The 18,398-nt window shown below is 35.8% G+C and overlaps 1 long non-coding RNA gene across 1 annotated transcript in view; it reads right to left on the bottom strand.

Moving 5' to 3' along the window:
- LOC132015911 (uncharacterized) overlaps nucleotides 1-18,379 on the bottom strand; it is a 47,676-nt gene extending 29,297 nt beyond the window's left edge. Inside the window, exons 1-2 of the long non-coding RNA XR_009403818.1 lie at nucleotides 18,296-18,379; nucleotides 17,764-17,807 (exon numbers count right to left, since the gene is read on the bottom strand). This is a non-coding gene — a long non-coding RNA (uncharacterized LOC132015911). The remainder of the gene's footprint in view (nucleotides 1-17,763; nucleotides 17,808-18,295) is intronic.
- Between the last annotated feature and the right edge of the window lie 19 nt (nucleotides 18,380-18,398).

Here is an 18,398-nt window from a genome sequence, read left to right as displayed (position 1 = left end):
AATAAATTAAAATTAAAGAAAATTTAAAATTCAATTCCACTATCACACTAGTCACATTTTAGGTTTTCTATACCTATTTATGACTAATGGCTATTGTATTAGTGCAGATAAAGGATTTTACATCACTGCAGAAAGTTCTATATGAAAGCACTATCCAGAGACTGGCATCAAATAAATTAACTGGGGTTTGTGAGTTAAGTCTGGAAAAAGATGATTTAAACATGTTAAGAAATCCTTCCATTGACCATCATACAAATAACAAATTCATAAACTATTATCTCAACTCTAATTTCTCTTTTCAGAAGGAAACTCCACAAACTGTTCACTCCTCTGGGAATGCTATAATATTCTTGACCCTATTTCTATGACTTTGGTAAGCATCCTTATCTAATCCTTAGGGTCATTAGTAAACCATACAGAGTTACTATCTAATAAAACAAATTTTCATTAACATAATAAAAATGAAATCTAAACTGGAAATTATAAATGAAAAAAAGAAAAAGCACTGAAGTATTGGATTACAAATACTCAATTCATTATGCATATTCATATCATGTAAAATATGCTAAAATATTCACATAAGCAAAATATCCTAAATTGAGAACATTCTCAAATAATTTTTTTAAAAAAGATTTTGTTTATTTGACAGAGAGAGAGAGACACAGTGGGAGAAGGATCACAAGCAGGGAAAGTGGGAGAGGGAGAAGCAAACTTCCCACCAAGCAGGAAGCCCAATGTAGGCCTTGATCCCAGAACCCTGGGACCATGACCTGAGCCGAAGGCAGAAGCCTAACAATTGAGCCACCCAGACACCCCCATCCTTAAAGAATTTAAAACAAATCAGCCTCATAGATTCACTGCAGACCGATGAGGAGGGGTTCATTTACTTTCTATTGGTTGGGCAATGATGACTTTCACTGACAGTACAAGATACCACCTTGGTATTTTATTTTACCTAACTCTAAAGTCATATGTCATCATTCACCTCTACATTACACAGCTGAAGTGAAAAATTACATTCATAATGTTAGAGATTAAATATTTATCCTACCATCCCCCTAATACGCACACACTCATTAAGGTGTAACATCAACCTTACAGAGGGAAGATGGGTTACATGCATACATGGATACATATACCCATGAAACTGGATTCAGACATTTTTTGTTTAAATCTTCAGCCCTGTGCCTTCCAGTCATTGTTTTCTCCCTATATGAGAAGTGATAAGCCTGAAAGTGGCCACTTTTTTTGTTTGTTTGTTTTTCTCTTTTTCAAACTATACTGAATCTAAGAGGCAATGATTCTAAAAAATCCCCTTATTAATAAAATAACCAAATTATAGTTCTTTATCCATGTATAAAAATGTTTTTATAAGAAAACCCAGAATATTCTGAAGTAAACTTACTTTGAAGACAGCACTTAAAAGCAGATGTGTTCTCTTACAAATAAAGTAACTCCTTTTCTGTATGACCTTTTAAATGCAAGACAGTACCTATAATCTGAGTGTTAGGATGCAAACATATTGACCATTTAATAGATTTTTAAATAGACCATTTAATATCCACACCAAAGTGTGGGTAATACTTAGAACATAAAGAATTCTGACTCTGGAATTTAATTATTTAGGCTTTTGAATAATGCAGGAAAGTTTTTAGAGTATCGATGATCAATTAACTAGTTGATAAAAGCAGTATGCTAATGAGACTTTGGTTCCTGTATACATCAGTTAATTTCAGTGCTTTTAATATTTCTTAAATCTTAAAACTGTATTTTTGTGTGTTACATGTATAATATGTGTGTTTATGAGAGAGAAAAGGAGAGACTGAATACAAATGATCCCTATATTATGAAGAATTGCTATGAGTATATGTGTTACTCACATTAGATCAATATTATTATTTATTTGAAAATGACACTTAATCATATTGCTTGTTAATTAAGTTACAATGTCCTCTAAATCTGGAGTCTATTATGGTTTCCATTATATCAAAAGCAATTCTATAATTGATAAAATAATTTGGGGGGGGCTTCCCAGCAATTTACCAGTACTGATTCCAGGTATTAAATCAACCTATTCAACTGAATGTTGTCCAATTCCATATAATTGGCCTGTGCTCTCCTAACTCAAAAAACAACACTCACTAAACTGTAATACATCTGATTACCTTATATATCAAAAGGAACATGCATCTAAGTGATACAGTAGCTGTGGTGAAAGAAAATATTCTCTTCCCTGTTGGAGACCATTAGAAAACTAAAGCTGATAGATGAGTCAAATCCACGGGGGAAGCTCTAATAGAACAGTAAAACAATATGGACAGTGCTCCTCTGCAGAATTACATTCCTGTTAAATTCTCTCTAAAACTGTCCTCAATGACTCCTACACTTGGTCACATTAGAATACTTATAATGTGTGATAAATGGAAGTAAATCTGTTTCAAGTATGCTTGGTCATATTAAAAGATCTGATGCTTTGCCATTATTCAAGTGTTCCATTTCTCTCTTCAAATTTAAAACATACGTCATGATGTTACCATTAGCATTTCATGTTTATACTATTCTGCATTTTCCTAATAAAATTATTTATTACTCTCCATACTTTTGAGTTACCACTAATACAAATTTTATTTCAAGTTGATGTTAATATAAGTAAGGAAATATTTTTTAGCTGTACTATAATTACTACTGCTTATAACGTTTGCAAACATCCAAGGTAAGTCAGAGAAAGGACACCTTCAAGGCATTTCTATTGCAACAAAATATGAGTTTGGTTAATGTAACTTTTAAATTTTTTGATGGAAATTCACATGAATATAAACGTGAGTGCTTCAAGAGAATATTTCTGTTCAATCTACATAAACATCTTGATTTATAGTTGGTGAACTACCGAACAAGAAGATGAGGGTTTTTAGAGAGAAGAGGCTTGTGGGGTGGAAGTACATGGAGAGATGAGTAGAAAGCCAAGAAATTTAATTTATAATTACATGAATAAATAAATATATAAATAAATAGCCATTGTATGAATCCTTAACCTTAAAATCTAGGTTTTGTAATAAGCACTTTCCCACTGGGAGGTGGAGGAAACAAAGGAGAAACAATGTTTAACAGATGTTGGGTATTCCCAATAAGAAGAGGAGGATCTCCTTTTCGCTGCCTCTATGGAATGGTGCTATCCATCAATATAGCACTACAGTCAGGCCATGTGGTTCACTTTAATTAGTGTCCTCCTAACTGGCTATTAATTACCATGTTGTTATATAATAAGTCTCATTATCATTCCATAGTTTATGGTTGCTTCCTTCCTTTCTTCCTTTTTTAGACAATGCTTCATGAGTCATATGAAGGAGTTCCAGTGCTTACAAGAGCTCAGAGCAGTAACGTGTTTTTGTTGGGGTCAAAGTATTGATAACTGGCAGGGAGGGAGTAGACAATAAATGAACCAACACAAATGAGGATCATAAGTAATAATGAGTGACTACTAATGATGAGTGGAGCTGGCTGGTTAGTTTTCCATATCTCAGGCTTTAGCATCATTTAACAATAAAATATACCTGGTTCAAATTATAGTAAGAAATATTCCTCTCTTTGATAAGCATTTATTCATACAACAACTATTTATTGTTCACCTATGATACTTGTGGAAATGTGGTCTGGGATAAAATTACTTTTCAAACTTCCCGATAAATGTGAATTTTAGTTCCCCTGCCTTTTTCACTTACACAAAAGATAGGTATTTTCTGATTTCACCCCCACGAAATACTTTCAAAATGTGAATGAAACACTGTAATTTAAGAAAAACATCCACATAACTTAAAAACACATGAAGAAATCTTGAATTCAAACAGTGTAACTTGGAAAGCAGCCTTGTATACTTACAAGGCTTATACTTTTGTTTGGAAACAACACATGGTCTGCCCATTGCTACACCTAAGAGATGTCTATGTACTTATACATCTTATTAACAATTTCATAGATCTACAACCACATGGCGATCAAAAATTTCCTAAGGTATTTTGCCAAAATGAAATTAATTTTACTCTTATGTGAGAAAATACTAATTTGGGGTATAGCTGAAAGTATTATTTCTCACCTAGGTTCTACGTGAGGTATCAATACAGAAAACAGGTCAGTGGAACTTTGGAGTGCTTTGTGCCAAGAGGGAAAAAAATAATCTTATATAATATCAATTATATAATTAAGTATGCAGGCCATTATTATAAACCATATCATCTATTGGCACCTAGGTCTTAATATTTTAAAAGAAATCCTTCAGGTTATTTTTTCTACACTACACTAAAGCCATTTGTTTTCAGATAATTGTGGACAAAAATTTTGAGGTTCAGTCATCTATATGTTCAGAATTATCTATAGGTAATTGATATCTGCATAAAATAATTTAGAATTAAGAATCCACGGGTTATTTTTAATCCACAAAAGTATCATCCTTAATATATTTCTGCTCTTTTCAGCTACATTCTTTCATTCAAAATCAGTAGAATTCTGTACCTCACTTATGATAACTAAACCACTGTGCAGTTACTCAGAGAACAAGAACATCCATAAAAGAAGAGAGTTACAACATATTTTCCCTAAAAAGAAAAATAAGCTGTATCTAGAAATACAAAACTGGCACTAAGCACTTTATTAAAAAAAAGAAAGAAAGAAAAATATCAACCTTCACAAAAATTATAACCAATAAAAACAATGCTGAAAACAGATTTTGGAGACTTAGACTAAGAATTTTAAAAATATATAAGCCAATAGGGAACACAAGCTTTGAGAAACACAGCAGAATATTTAACATACTTGGAAATCACAAGACACGAATCCAGACTTGATTAAAAAGGTGACATTCTGACAAAGAACAGAGTGAATTTTATTGCAATTTCTCAGTGAAAAAGGAATATGGAAATTCATTGTCTATTGCACATAATTGTGTTCCCAGTTGATTGCATACTAAATTTTATATAAGTTCTCATTCTATAGTGAGTTCAGTTCAGTGATTCTAAACAGAAACATAAAGTGTTCATAGAATCCTAATAAAAGAATCCTCCCAGGCACATTTGCAACAATGACCTCTATGTAATTAGCCAACTTCTGGTGCCAGGAGTACAAGAAAACAAGTAAGAACATTCTCACAGATGATTGTTTTTAACAAGGCTTATTTTCGTTTGGGTGTTCTCCTCACTACATACGCATGCCTGATCTCTCACCAAACTAAACCTTATAAGAATGTCAAGGTTAGAAGCGAAGCAAGGTTCTGTAATTTTCCATTAGTCATCAGGTAGTAGATTTAAACAGCAGATTGTGTCATTCAATTGGTTTACTTGGCTGGTGCCAAAGTCTATTCAAATGTTCCCTGCCTGTTATTTACTTTTGTATTTGTGACTCAAAGTATTGCTGCCAAGAATTCTATGACCTCTCCAAAATATTTTAATACAAATGGGTTCGAAATGTCATCAAGACAATTATATTAAGGAAAGTGTTCAAGTAAATCCACAAGCAAAGCGGGTGGGTGGGCTTCCATGTAGATCATTAATTCTTAAGAATGAGGATAATAAAAGTAAGGCACTGATGATACACTATGTATTTAACATTAGTTGGAAAATAATGATTAAGCAGTAAAAACATAAAACTGTGATTGGAAGGTGATGAGCACATTCCAAGCAGAAAACAGAGCAGATATGAAACCACAGGGCAGAAAGAATAAGAAGACAAGAAAGGCAAGAGAGCAAGGACTGCAGAGTCCTGGCAGTGTTTGTACTTGGATTTTTTTGCAGAAGCTGTCCGTATCCTGTTAAATAGCCATCACAGTCCACGGTCAAGCTGATATGCCCAAGGTCAGATACTCAGGGGCGAAATTTTGCAACAAATGTGACCAGATGAATAAAAGGGCACACTTGTGTGGAATTAATCAGCCAGCTCAGCAGGACCCATTTCTCATTCCTTTTTTCTAGTATTTGACAACATTCTCTAACTCCTCTAGATTAGAGTGCAAATGGCATGTTGCTATTATCATCTGATATCAATTCCTTTAAGCCACTGTCAACTTTGCCTTTTGGTTTAGAAGATTCAATCCATATCTACTGTCTGTTTCAAAATTCTGAGTATCACGTATGTATCTCATATCTCATTGTAATCTCTTTGTCCAACCAAATCTTAAAAATAAATAAGAAAACTAACTATAAATATATAGTTATATAAATATATAAATATCTTTATATTTCATATAAATATGAAAGAGAATTTAAGTTATAGAGTAAACAATGATTTTTATGACATTACTATATATTGAATTTAAAAGTTTCATCCAAATTATTTATGATCAGATCAGCCCTGTGTATAGGAGAAATTGCATCTATTCAAATACAGTCGAAGCATCAAATCCCATTTATTATTCACCCTATTATTCCCATTATTTTAATGTACTTTTTATAAAATTAATTTTATAAAATTAATTTATTTCAAGATTATGCAACGCTAACATTTATTTCAAAACCAACATATGGTTCCTCTATTTCATGGAGTAGCATTGTGGAGACAGTACAGTGAATGATAAAAATACACAGACAAAAGAAGGAACTTGAAAGTTCACACAGGTACTAAAGGTCAGAAGAGGCAATAGGTTCAAAATTCAGGAAAACAGTTTGGGCAACAAAGAAAATGAAGCAAAAAGACCAGGGAACACAGGCCAGACGAAGGCAAACCTTCTGGAACAACAGGAATTTAGAGTCAAACTCTGAATATTAATGGGAATTATGGGATACCAACATCAAATAGGGCCTCAAACTAATGCACTTAGAGGGAACTTTGAGGGAAAAAATATGAAGTATTGCCTCAGAAATGAAAAGACAAGACAGGGGTGCATGGGTGGCTCAGTCCATTAAGCATCTGACTCTTGATTTCAGTCCATGATCTCAGGGTCATGAGATCAAGACCCACCTTGGGCTCTGCTTGAAGTCAGCTTAATATTCTCTTTCCCTCTCCCTCTGACCCTTGTCCCACTTGTGTTGTATAAACAAATAAATAAATAAAATCTTAGTGGGGGGAGAAAAAAGACAAAACAAATAGGAACCTCCAGGCTGGAAGAAGGAAAGAAGGCAAAATGTGCCTAATTGTTTGATTTTTTTAAAGCATAAATTTTAATTTTTTTATTGAAGTCTAATTTACATATGTTAAAAATGAAGATCCTAAGTGCTTCATTAAATATGCAGGGCAATCTTATGCAATCCTTTAACTATTCCCCACAACAATATAAAGAACATTTATATAATCTCAGAAAGTTCCTTTATGCCCCCTTTCCTGTCCATTTCTATCTCCACCTGAGGCAACCACTTTCAGATTTCTATAACCACATATTAATTTTGCCTTTTCTTAAAATTTATGTAAGTGAATCATTGTACGCATTTCTTTTTTCCATGTAGATTCTTTATAACAAATGTACTGATGGATATTGAGTGTAGGGTACATGGGAATTCTCTGGTACTGTCTTCTTACCAATTTAGGGCAGGGAAAGATTTATGAGAAGATATATTTACTAAATTACATATTAAGTATATTATTTATTAAAATATTTATGGGCAGGACTATAAAAGCATAATGATATATTGGTCGGTCCATATCAAAATTAAGTATTTCTTCTTACTAAGTACCCATCAAATAGGCAAGTTATAGACTGGGAAATAGAATTATCTGACAAAAGATTGTGAATATATAGAAACTCTCACAAATCAAGCATAAACAGACAAAACATCCAATTAAGAAATGGGCAAAAGAGGGGCGCTGGGTGGCTCAGTGGGTTAAAGCCTCTGCTTTCAGCTCAGGTCATGGTCTCAGGGTCCTGGGATCGAGCCCCGCATCGGGCTCTCTGCTCAGCAGGGAGCTTGCTTCCTTCTCTCTCTCTCTGCCTGCCTCTCTGCCTACTTGTGATCTCTGTCAAAAAAAATATATATATAATCTTTAAAAAAAAAAGAAATGGGCAAAAGACATGGCAGATATCTTGCAAGAGTATACAGAGTAATGGACAATTGGAAAATGAAAAGGTAATGAATACCATTAGTCATCAGGAAATGCAAATTAAAATTATAATGATACACTGCTGGCCATCCACTTAAAGGGCCAAAAACACAACCAAAAAAAACCTGAAAATGCCAAGTTCATCAATATTGGTTTATTAATTATAACAAAGTTTACATACTAATGTAAACTATTAATAAGACGTAGGGGTACATACAAACTCTCTATTGGTGAGCATGTGGAGCAACTGAAATGCTTGTAAGCTTGGGGCGCATGAGTGGCTCAGTTGGTTAAGTGTCTGCCTCTGGCCCAGGTCATGATCCAAGGGTTCCCTGGAATCGAGCCCCACATTGGGCTCCTCGCTCAGCAAGGTGTCTGTTTCTCCCTCTCCCTATGCCTATTGCTCCCCCTGCTTGTGCTGTCTCTCTCTCTCTCTCTGTCAAATAAATGAATAAATAAAATCTTTTAAAAAAATTGCTTTTAAGCTGTGGGGTATCTGAATGGCTCAGTTGATTGAGTGTCTGACTCTTGATTTGCCCTCAGGCCATCATCTCATGGGTCCTGGGATTGAGCTCTGTGTCAGGCTCTACACTCAGTAGGGAGTATGCTTGAAGATTCTTTCCCTCTGCTCCTTTCCACACTTGCATACTTGCACTCTTTCTAAAATAAATGGGCTCTTGTGTCCCTTTGATACACCACCTCGTTATAGGGTTCTATGACTTGTATGCATGTTTTGTTTATTTCCTTAAGCAATTTCTTATTTTCTGTATAATTCCTGATCCAATTCTAGAATAATCCATTTCTCCCAGGAGCTTTAGTTCCTTTTATTAAGTAATGGTATTAGAAATCAAGGTCTGACTACTAGGTGTGCTTGTTGCCACTGAGGTGTTATTGCTTCCATGCCCTCTCTACTGATAAGGAAAGGAAATCTATGTGTGTGTACTAACGTGTACATATACAAGAATCTGTAAACATTTCTGTTATAACTATCTGTATTAAGCTAAATATAAGTTTATACTGACATATCCAATTGTAACCCATATTGCCTTGATTATTGTAGCCTCTTCCCCTTATTCATTTGTAAATTCCCAATCCAGTATTGAAAACCCTGGCTCCACTTGTCTGCCATCCCATCATTTAATTGTTCAATTCCCACATATATGTATCCTATAATTGTATGATATCAGAAGTTCTGTATCTCCTCCTGCAACAATTTTATGAATGACAGTACAACGTCTATGTACATTTTCTTTTGCTTTGCTGACTGAAAGACTTAACTTCCAAAGCTACAGTTTATATTTTCCTGAAATATTTAAGTATTTTTTTCCTAAATGTTGAATTTAAATTGGCATAATTTAAAAAAATATATTCTTAGGTCACTTCAAAAATGTCATTCCATTTTCTAAGGCATTCATTGTTTTTGCTATAAAAGTCACTACTGACTCCCCCCCCCTTATCATTGTTCCCCTCTATTCAGTATGTGTCTTTTTCCTATAACTGGTATTAAATTTTTTTTATATGATTCTCTAGGTTTTCCCTGGATTCCAAGTACATGTGTGCTAGGTCATTTGATATTGTCATGCAGATATCAGACACTTTTTCCACCTGTCCTTTTTTTTTTTTTTCACTCCTTATATTTGGTTTGTATAATTTCTATTAACCTGTCTTAAGTTTATAGATTCTTTCCTCTGCTGCATCAAGTTTGCCAGAAATACCATCAAGTGGAATTTTTTGTCTGATATTTTACTTAGTCTATTTCTTGCATTTCCTTTTTTTTAACAGTTCCCAATGTGTCCACCTTCTCTACAGAGTCTGTACCATATTTATCATAGTGATTTTAAAGTCCCTTTCAAATAATTACAACAAATGGGAGACTTTTATATTTGCCTCTATTAGCAGTTTTCTCTTTAGACCCAGGCCCATATTTTCTTTTGTCTTCACGCATCTTGTAATTTTTACTGGATGCTAGATATTATTAAAAAAAAGAGAGAAGAGTAAATAATATTTGCTCTAAAAAATATCTTGCCACTTTTTCTATCAGCCTTCTTGTTTGGAAGTTTTAGTCTATTGAATCTCTAGAACTGCTGAGTCTAGACTTTGTTTAAGCTCTAACTAGACTCAATTCATTCCCTTAAAATGTTTTTGGGTTCTCAGCACTGGCCAAACTTTGTAGATTTTTGTACCTGATAACTCTGTTAGCTCAAATTTCAGCTTCCAACATGTCCAAGGGTTACTCCCTTTATCTCTCAGTCTTGCCATCTTTGTGTCTTAGTATAATTTTCTCCAACCTGTTGCCCTGCCCCCAGCTTCTAGAGGGTTACTGCAGTAGAGTTGATGAAGGCTGGAATCCCTAAAAGACTGCTCCCAGCAATCCTATCTCACTCCCCGCTTTTCACATACTTTTGAGCACTCCGACCTTTGGAACAAAGTCAGAGGGTGGGTACAGACTGACTCTGACTGGAGCTCCAGGAGATTGTTATCTTATCATTCCAACACACACTCAATCATTAAACATTTGGCTGACCTCCCTTCACCTCCGTTTCTGGTGCATTCATGTAGTATAAATGTACTTTACGTACCATAAACTGCTCTGTAAGAAATGAAAGCAGCTGTCACTTTCTTTTCTTTTCAGAGGTTGCTATTGCTTTTTGGATTAAGATTACTAGAGTTTGTGTCCTCAGGTCTTTGACAAGCTTTTTTTGTGTTTTGTTTTAAATGATTTTTAAAATCTTCTCTGGCTTGGGGAGGCTGGGTGGCTCAGTTGTTAAGCGTCTGGTTTTGGCTCAGGTCATGATCCCAGGGTTCTGGGATCAAGTCCTGCGTTGGGCTTGTTGCTTGGCCAGAAGCCTGCTTCTCCCTCTCCCGCTCCCTGTTTGTATTCCCCCTCTTGCTGTGTCTCTTTCTGCCAAATAGGTAAAGTCTTTAAAAAAACAAAACAAAAAAAGAAATCTAAACTAAAAATAAATCCTCTCTGGCTTGTGCTTGTAAAGTGGAGCAAAAGTTTCCTGTAACTTTTCAGAACTTCTCCTCAAGGATTTCTGGATCCAGTTCTCCACTTTGCCAACAGTGGTGATGTTCACTTACTAAAAAACCGAAAATACTTCCTTCTTTTCTCTCCTAACCATTCAATTTTACTGATTATTCTTCCTTGCATTTATGTTGTAGAAAGCTATTTGGTCCCCTGTGACTCATATCTGGCCTTGTTTCTTACTCCCCAAGTCTCTCACTCCAGTCATGTTTCCCTTCTCTTCTATCTATGCATACTTGAGTCTCCCTGTACTTTGAGAAAAAGTATGACCTTTGGTAGGAAATATATAAGTAGAACTTACCTTAAGCCTTTTAATTATTATTAAGCTCAATTCTTGGATTAGCACCTACCACAGATGTATTGCCCAGTCTTCCTAGATTCTTAACTTGCTTTATGTTGGCTTTCTCACTCTGTTTTTAAGGATTGCTTCTTCCTAAAACCTTTTGTCTCTTTATTACTAACCATCTTGTCTGTTCCAGCTGCATTCAGCTTTTGGACTTGACTAACTGCCCAGCTGAGCACATAAAACTTGCCATCATTCTCTGACTTCCTCTACAGCTGTGGCCACTAGAGAAAAAAAAAAAAAATTGTCATTTCCCCTTCCCTCCATCTACCAGAACTCCAACTTGAATAGTCCCAGTGTCTTTCAAATAACTTATTAGATTTGTTGTCTCATTTGGATTGATGTTCTGATCATTTGGTTTAATATATAACCTCAAAATATGTTATGAGAGATACTAAGATACCAAAACTATGAGAATACATTATTTGAATCTCAAATAATCTTCAATTTGGAAAACATATGGACATATATTTTTAGTACAGTGGGCTTTATCTCTTCCTTGATTACCAGTAGCTATTCCTAATTTAAGGACAAGCTTGGTCTATCAGCCATCTCATCAATCTCATTCCACCAGTTTGTCAGGAAATAGAATATATAAAACAAATCATTAAATTTCAAGTTATATAACTCTATTCCCCAGCTACATCACTGATTTTGTTTAAACTTAAGAACTCCTTTCTCGGGGTACCTGGGTGGCTCAGTGGGTTAAGCCTCTGCCTTCGGCTCAGGTCATGATCTCAGGGTCCTGGGCTCGAGCCCAGCATCGGGCTCTCTGCTCAGCAGGGAGCCTGCTTCCCCACCTACCCGGCTTCTGCCTGCCTCTGTGCCTATTTGTGATCTCTGTCAAATAAATAAATCTTAAAACAGAACAACAACAAAACCCTCCTTTCTCTGGAGCACCTGGGTGGCTCCATTTGTTGGGCGTCTGACTTGGTTTTGGCTCAGGTCGTGGTCTCGGGGTCATGGGATTGAGAACCAATTTGGGCTCTGCACTCAGTGGGGAGTCTGCTTGAGATTTTCTCTCCCTCTTCCCTTACCCCTCCTCCTTCTCATAAATAAATAAATCTTTAAAAAAATAAGTTACAAAATTAAAAACTCCTTTCTCCAAATTCTATATTTAACTCCTTCCATAGTCTCTCAGGAAATGCTTAGTGATAATCAAATCATGTTGACTCTGTTTTCCAATTATTCCTCCCTATTCATTTTCTCCTGTTCACCAGGCATCATTATGTTTGCTCTGGATTCTTCTCATACTTCCTATCAGGTCTCTCAGCCTCTAATATCCCACCCACCCCCTCCCCATTCATTTTCATCAACAATTCCTGAATAATATTTCTAAAATGTATACATGACTTTATTTATTTATTTATTTGTTTTTTAAATGGCAACTAGTCCTTAGCAACACTCAATTTGGTAATTCTTTTTTTTTTTTTTTTTTTTTTGAAGATTTTAGTTATTTATTTGACAGGGAGAGAGATCACAAGTAGGAAGAGAGGCAAGCAGAGAGAGAGGGGGAAGTAGGCTCCCTGCAGGGAGCCGATGCTGGGCTTGAGGCTGGATCCCAGGGCCTGGAATCATGACATGAGACAAAGGCAGCCACCCAACCAACTAAGCCACCCAGGAACCCCTAAAATTTTAAACATAACCTGTCACAGATGCTCTACTTCTAGGTATACACTCTTAAGAAATGTAAGCAACATGTCTTAGAAAGATTTATACATGAATGTTCATAGCAGGTTTGCTTATATAACAGACAGAAAGTTGAAAGTAGCCCAAATATTATCAATAAGTGAACAAACTGTGGTATATCTTTATAAGGGAATACTTAGTAATAGAAAGGTAGGGACTATGCCTGAATCAGGCTCTCTGCTCAGCAGGGAGCCTGCTTCCCCTCTCTCTCTGCCTGCCTCTCTGCCTACTTGTGATGTTTCTCTGTCAAATAAATAAATAAAATCTTAAAAAAAAAAAAAAGAGGAGGGACTATGGTACTTGCAACATGTTGGATAAATCTCAAAATAAGCAGAATGAATGAAAAAATCTAGAAAAAGCAGAGTATATATTATCTGATTCACTTAATGTAAATTTTTAGAAAATGTGAGCTAATCTATAATGACAGAAGATAGATCAGTGGAAGAATAGCAAGATGGAATTACAAAGGACACAAGGAAATTTTTGTGTTAGTGAATATATTCATTATTTTGATTATGGTTATGGTTTCACAAGTACATGTGTATGTTCAAACTTGTCAGGTTGTACACTTTAAACATGTACAGTTAATGGTATCCAATTATAACCTGATAAAACATTAAGGAAATAAAAAAATAAATTAGAACTCTCCTACACATTCCTCACCTTCTCCAGGGAATCTTCATCAATCTTTTAGTGGTACTTAAGCAGCATTCTTCTATCATTCACATACTTATCATATTTCATTATTCCATTGATTTACCTGTTTACCTCACTACATCTTAAGCAATAGAGAAGGAAAGACATTGTTTTTGAGGTTGATTTCTTAGAGATAAAACAGGTCTTTTCAGAAATCATAAATTGTTTCTGCTCAAAGTAGAACACTGACTTGAATGGGCATTGTTCTGTACTGATGCCCAATGCCCTCTTCTATATAATAATATTTGTTACTCTTTTAAGGTCATTGTTATTAATTACTAATGTATAAAATTTGAAGACTAACCTGGAGATCAACAGAATTGAACAGGTAGTTCAACCTCAAAAAATTGAAAAGCTGAAATTAGAATGTTAGGCACATATATTCTGACACACCTCTTATAGGTATGCCAGTTTCTACATGCCTCCTCTGTCTTAAATATGAAACTAACCTGGTCATCTTATGCACTTTGGTGGTTCATGAAAATTCCCAAAAATCTTTGTTAGGGGTCCCATGTTGGAAAATACAAAAAGTAATAAGGTCAATAGGCCAAACTAGACCAAACTGTCATAATTTAGGAGTCACAGTGTGGAGGAACTTTAGATACCAGTATTTAGAAAGAGAGAACAAGCACAATTAAAGGAAATTAAAGGAAAATTAAAGGAAAGTTTGGGGTTAGCACAAAAATCTCAACAGATATTAAGATAAAATGTAATTGATATTTTCTCTCTAAAACTAGAGCTTTTTGGCTCTTCATAATCAAAAAATCCTAGGAACTCTGCTGGTGTTTTGTGTTACTGTATGCAGCTATGTTGTCTAAAAGAGTTGTCTTAGCCACATGCGGCTATTAAGAACTTGAAATGTGGTTACCCTAAATTGAATCGGGCAAATTTCTGACTTCATATGAAAAAAGAATGTAAAATATCTCATTAATTACCTTTTATTACACATGTTGAAATAATAATGTCTTGGACATACTGGGTTATTACAATTAATCTTATCTATTTCTTTTTATTTTTTCTAACACAGCTACTAGGAAATTTTAAATTACATATATGGCTTGCATTTATTGTTGACTTGCGGTATGATGGAAAGGAACCATGTTTAAACACTTGGCAAAGGGTTATAGAGAGAAGCATCATCCAGAAGCAGGGATTAGATAGGACAAAGTGATCAAAACATGAGCCAGGAGCAAAGCACATAAAATAATCATGGTCAATTATCAACAAAGTTGTAAGCCTCTCTCTTCTCAGATATATTTAGAAAAATTGGGGAATGCACTCCCTTGAAGAAGTGTAATAGAACATAAATTCTCTCCTTGGTGAGTAGAGATTACACTAGGTGGAATGGTCACAGAGGAAACTTTATTTACAGTAATTAAGATCACTGTGAATAATTTCCAAAGTGATAACTCCCTGAGTGGGGTAAATGAGTTTCTTTTACTTAGGGTGAGGATCAATATTCAGAAATAGGAGTTTTGTCATCAAAAGGAAAGGTGGGCATAACACTGCACAGGTATTCTTAAAAAAACACCCCTATATACCCAGTCCTATGTTATGTTAATAAAGCTTGTGCTACTCCCAGGATGGAGACTTTAATATAATGAAGCAGAGGTAACTGTTGGACAAGGAGAAGGGGCTATGGGCCTGCTCTAAGAGTAATTAATTATAAGCTGGTGTCTTGGGCTCCTTTTCTCTGGTAAAGAATGCAGCAACCGGCTTACTTTTGAAACAACACAGGGAATTATGGGGGCTTTTGCTACTATTTTATTGTCTCTGATATAGTTAGGCTATGTCCTGGCTTGTTAAAGATGGTAGTTTTTGCATTCTCTTTATTTCCTTATCGTTAACTACTGAGGTTTTTGCTGTTATTTGTAATTTTGACATCTGGAAAGCTCTGTTAGAAGTTGTGTTAGGGTGGGCACCTGGATGGCTCAGTCATTTAGGTATTTGCCTAAATAACTGCTTGGGTCTTCATCCCAGAAGTCTCACATGTGGCTCCTTGCTTGAAAAGCCTGCTTTTCCCTCTGCCTGCTACTCTGCCTATGTATGCTCTCTCTCTATCAAATAAATAACTAAAATCTTAAAAAAAAAAAATGTTAAGGCAAATAGGCAGTAAGATCACAGAAAATCGATGGGGGCCTAAAAAGACTTCTCCTTCTTCTCTCTCTACTTATTTAAAGTTCATTTGCCTCTTAATGTAAAGGGTGACTTTAGAAGACTGGAAAACCAGGTGCTGCAGTAATTTTTCCTTGGGTGCCCATGGTTCTTGGTCACACCACTTCAAGGAATGAAGAGGTAGGCCAGACAGAGTGGTGGGCATTAAAGCAAGGTTTATTGAGTGATAGCAAAGTAATAATACAAAGCTCCCAAGAAAGAAGCAGACCTGAGAGGGTTGCAACCGCAGTTTCTAAGTCTAGGGTTTTTTTATGGGCTTCTTAGTGGGCTGTTTTAACCTGATTAACAACCCCTCCCAACCCCGGGGCCTGACATCCAATCAAGTTGTCATCTATCAATCACAAGGGAAAGGGTGGAGGGCTCCTTCCAGGGTGGTGTAAAATCCTCTTAGGGTAGTTTCCTCTTAGGGCGGGGCTGCATTGTCCCTGCCTGGCTGCCTCCCAGCTCTCCGTCATGGGGAGTCACGTGTGGAATCTCTGGTCAGATATTTTGTTTCTCATCTTCCACTTCAGATTTAATATGCAATGAGAAAATACAATGTTATTTAACTATAGGATTTAGCTAGATTTTTAAAAAAAAATTACTTTCAGGTAGGGAATACTAGATATGGAAGTGATGAGCTTGATATAGGCGGTCCCTTAGGACTTAAAACTTTAAATGTTTAAATAATTTGATTTTTATTCATTCATTCTTACATGAAAATCATTGTTTTATATTAGAGAATTACTTACATGGTTAGGGCAAATGACCTAATGCCATAAAAGCAACAAATCTACTTGGACATCTTTCCACCATTCCTCACTTTGCTGGCCACTGAAGCAACTCCAAAAAACCCCTATAGCCAGAATCACGGGTGTCCCATTTCATAAATGGGACATTCCTTCAAATGTTAAACTCGATTTAAATAAGAGAATACTTTTTGGACAGAGGAAGTTTTTAAAAACTGCAAAAAGAGGATTAATCTGTTCAGTTTTCTGAAAAGAAATGTGGTGTCACCTAGTATAGATACATGGCTGATTCCTGTCTCTGTATCTCTAATTCTTAACTGTCATTTCCCAAAGCCACTTTTGAAAGCAAGGAGAAATAATGGCTAGCAGATATAACACCATTGTTGTACTGCTTTAGGTCTAAATACAGTACAGCCATCTTTATCTAATTGGGTTTTATAACCCATTTTCTTGCCATTTTAGTCCTTATTAATTATTTCACAGCCAGGATTTTTAGTCTGGTCTTAATGCACAGACTTCAAGAAAATCTGTGAACACTCTGAAAATGTATGCAAATACTGTTGTCTATCTCTTTTCCATTGGGACAGTAGAGTCCCCAAGATTCTGATTTGTCATAGCCAAGCTATTTATTTTGAAAATTCAAACGATTTTAGGGGAAGATGCCATCCCCTCTCCTCCTCCTCCACCTTTGGAAGATTTAGCTAAAGAGGGGTTGACAATGATTTAATCAATACCTCATTCTGGACATTTAGGTTAAATGAACATACTTTGTACAGGAATTCTTGTTAGCTTTAGGATAAATTCCAAAGGGTGAGACTGCTGAGCTAAAGGATGAGATAGTTAAAATATTCAATACTTTTTTTTAAAGTTCATTTATTTTTAGTAATCTCTACAACCAAGATGGCACTGGAACTCAGGACCTGGAGATCAAGAGTCCACTCTGCTCCGACTAAGCCAGCCAGGTGCGCCAAAATCTTTAATATTCTTCATACATACTGCCTTATTGTCAGAAAGTTATGAGATTACATTTTCGCCAACATTGTGTGAAGTTTATTATCTCACATGTGGATATAACTTGTATTTCTTACTTTTACTTATCTTCATATTCCACGAGCCAAACACACCAATCCCGCTAGAAGAGAAATAAAGTACTATTACTTCCTTCTTTGGTTACTATGCATGCTGTGACCGTGATTGTAACAACAGCTAATATTAATTAAACGTAAAATTCTCTGAAGGAATTTGAGCTGGGATCTCCTACGGCTGTAACCACTGAGTTAAGGGCACTGGGGTGGAAGATGGTGGCCCATGTGCAAAAACCAGAAGGAAAACCAAAGCAAAGCAAAACAAATTCCCCAAAACACGGCTCCTGCCGCGCTTGGTTTCCTTCTACCGGGCAAGAGGTTCTAAATTTTAAACGATTTGAATTTTCAGCTGCCAAACCCGCGTCTACCAACCAGTTCATCCTACTCCCAGCATCGCCAGCATGAGCAACGACTAGCACAGCCTGGACTAGACGGCAAATATTTTTTCCTCCTTTGCAAAAGGAAAAGGCCTAATAGGGGAGGGCGGAAAAAGGTGGTACTATTGCTTTTAAATTTTCCAGGGCTAGACTTTTACCTTTAAGTCTTGAAAGACCTAGGTAACAAAACCCGGAGAGTGCACAGTCACAGCCGCTGCGCTTCCGGGATTTAGCCGAGCCGAGGGAGGACGCATGCGTAGT

The sequence above is a fragment of the Mustela nigripes genome, chromosome 4 (assembly GCF_022355385.1).
Source record: "Mustela nigripes isolate SB6536 chromosome 4, MUSNIG.SB6536, whole genome shotgun sequence".
NCBI classification, from domain to species: Eukaryota; Metazoa; Chordata; class Mammalia; order Carnivora; family Mustelidae; genus Mustela; species Mustela nigripes.
The sequence above is the reverse complement of the archived record's forward strand: the minus strand, read 5'-3'. Positions and strand labels throughout refer to the sequence as shown.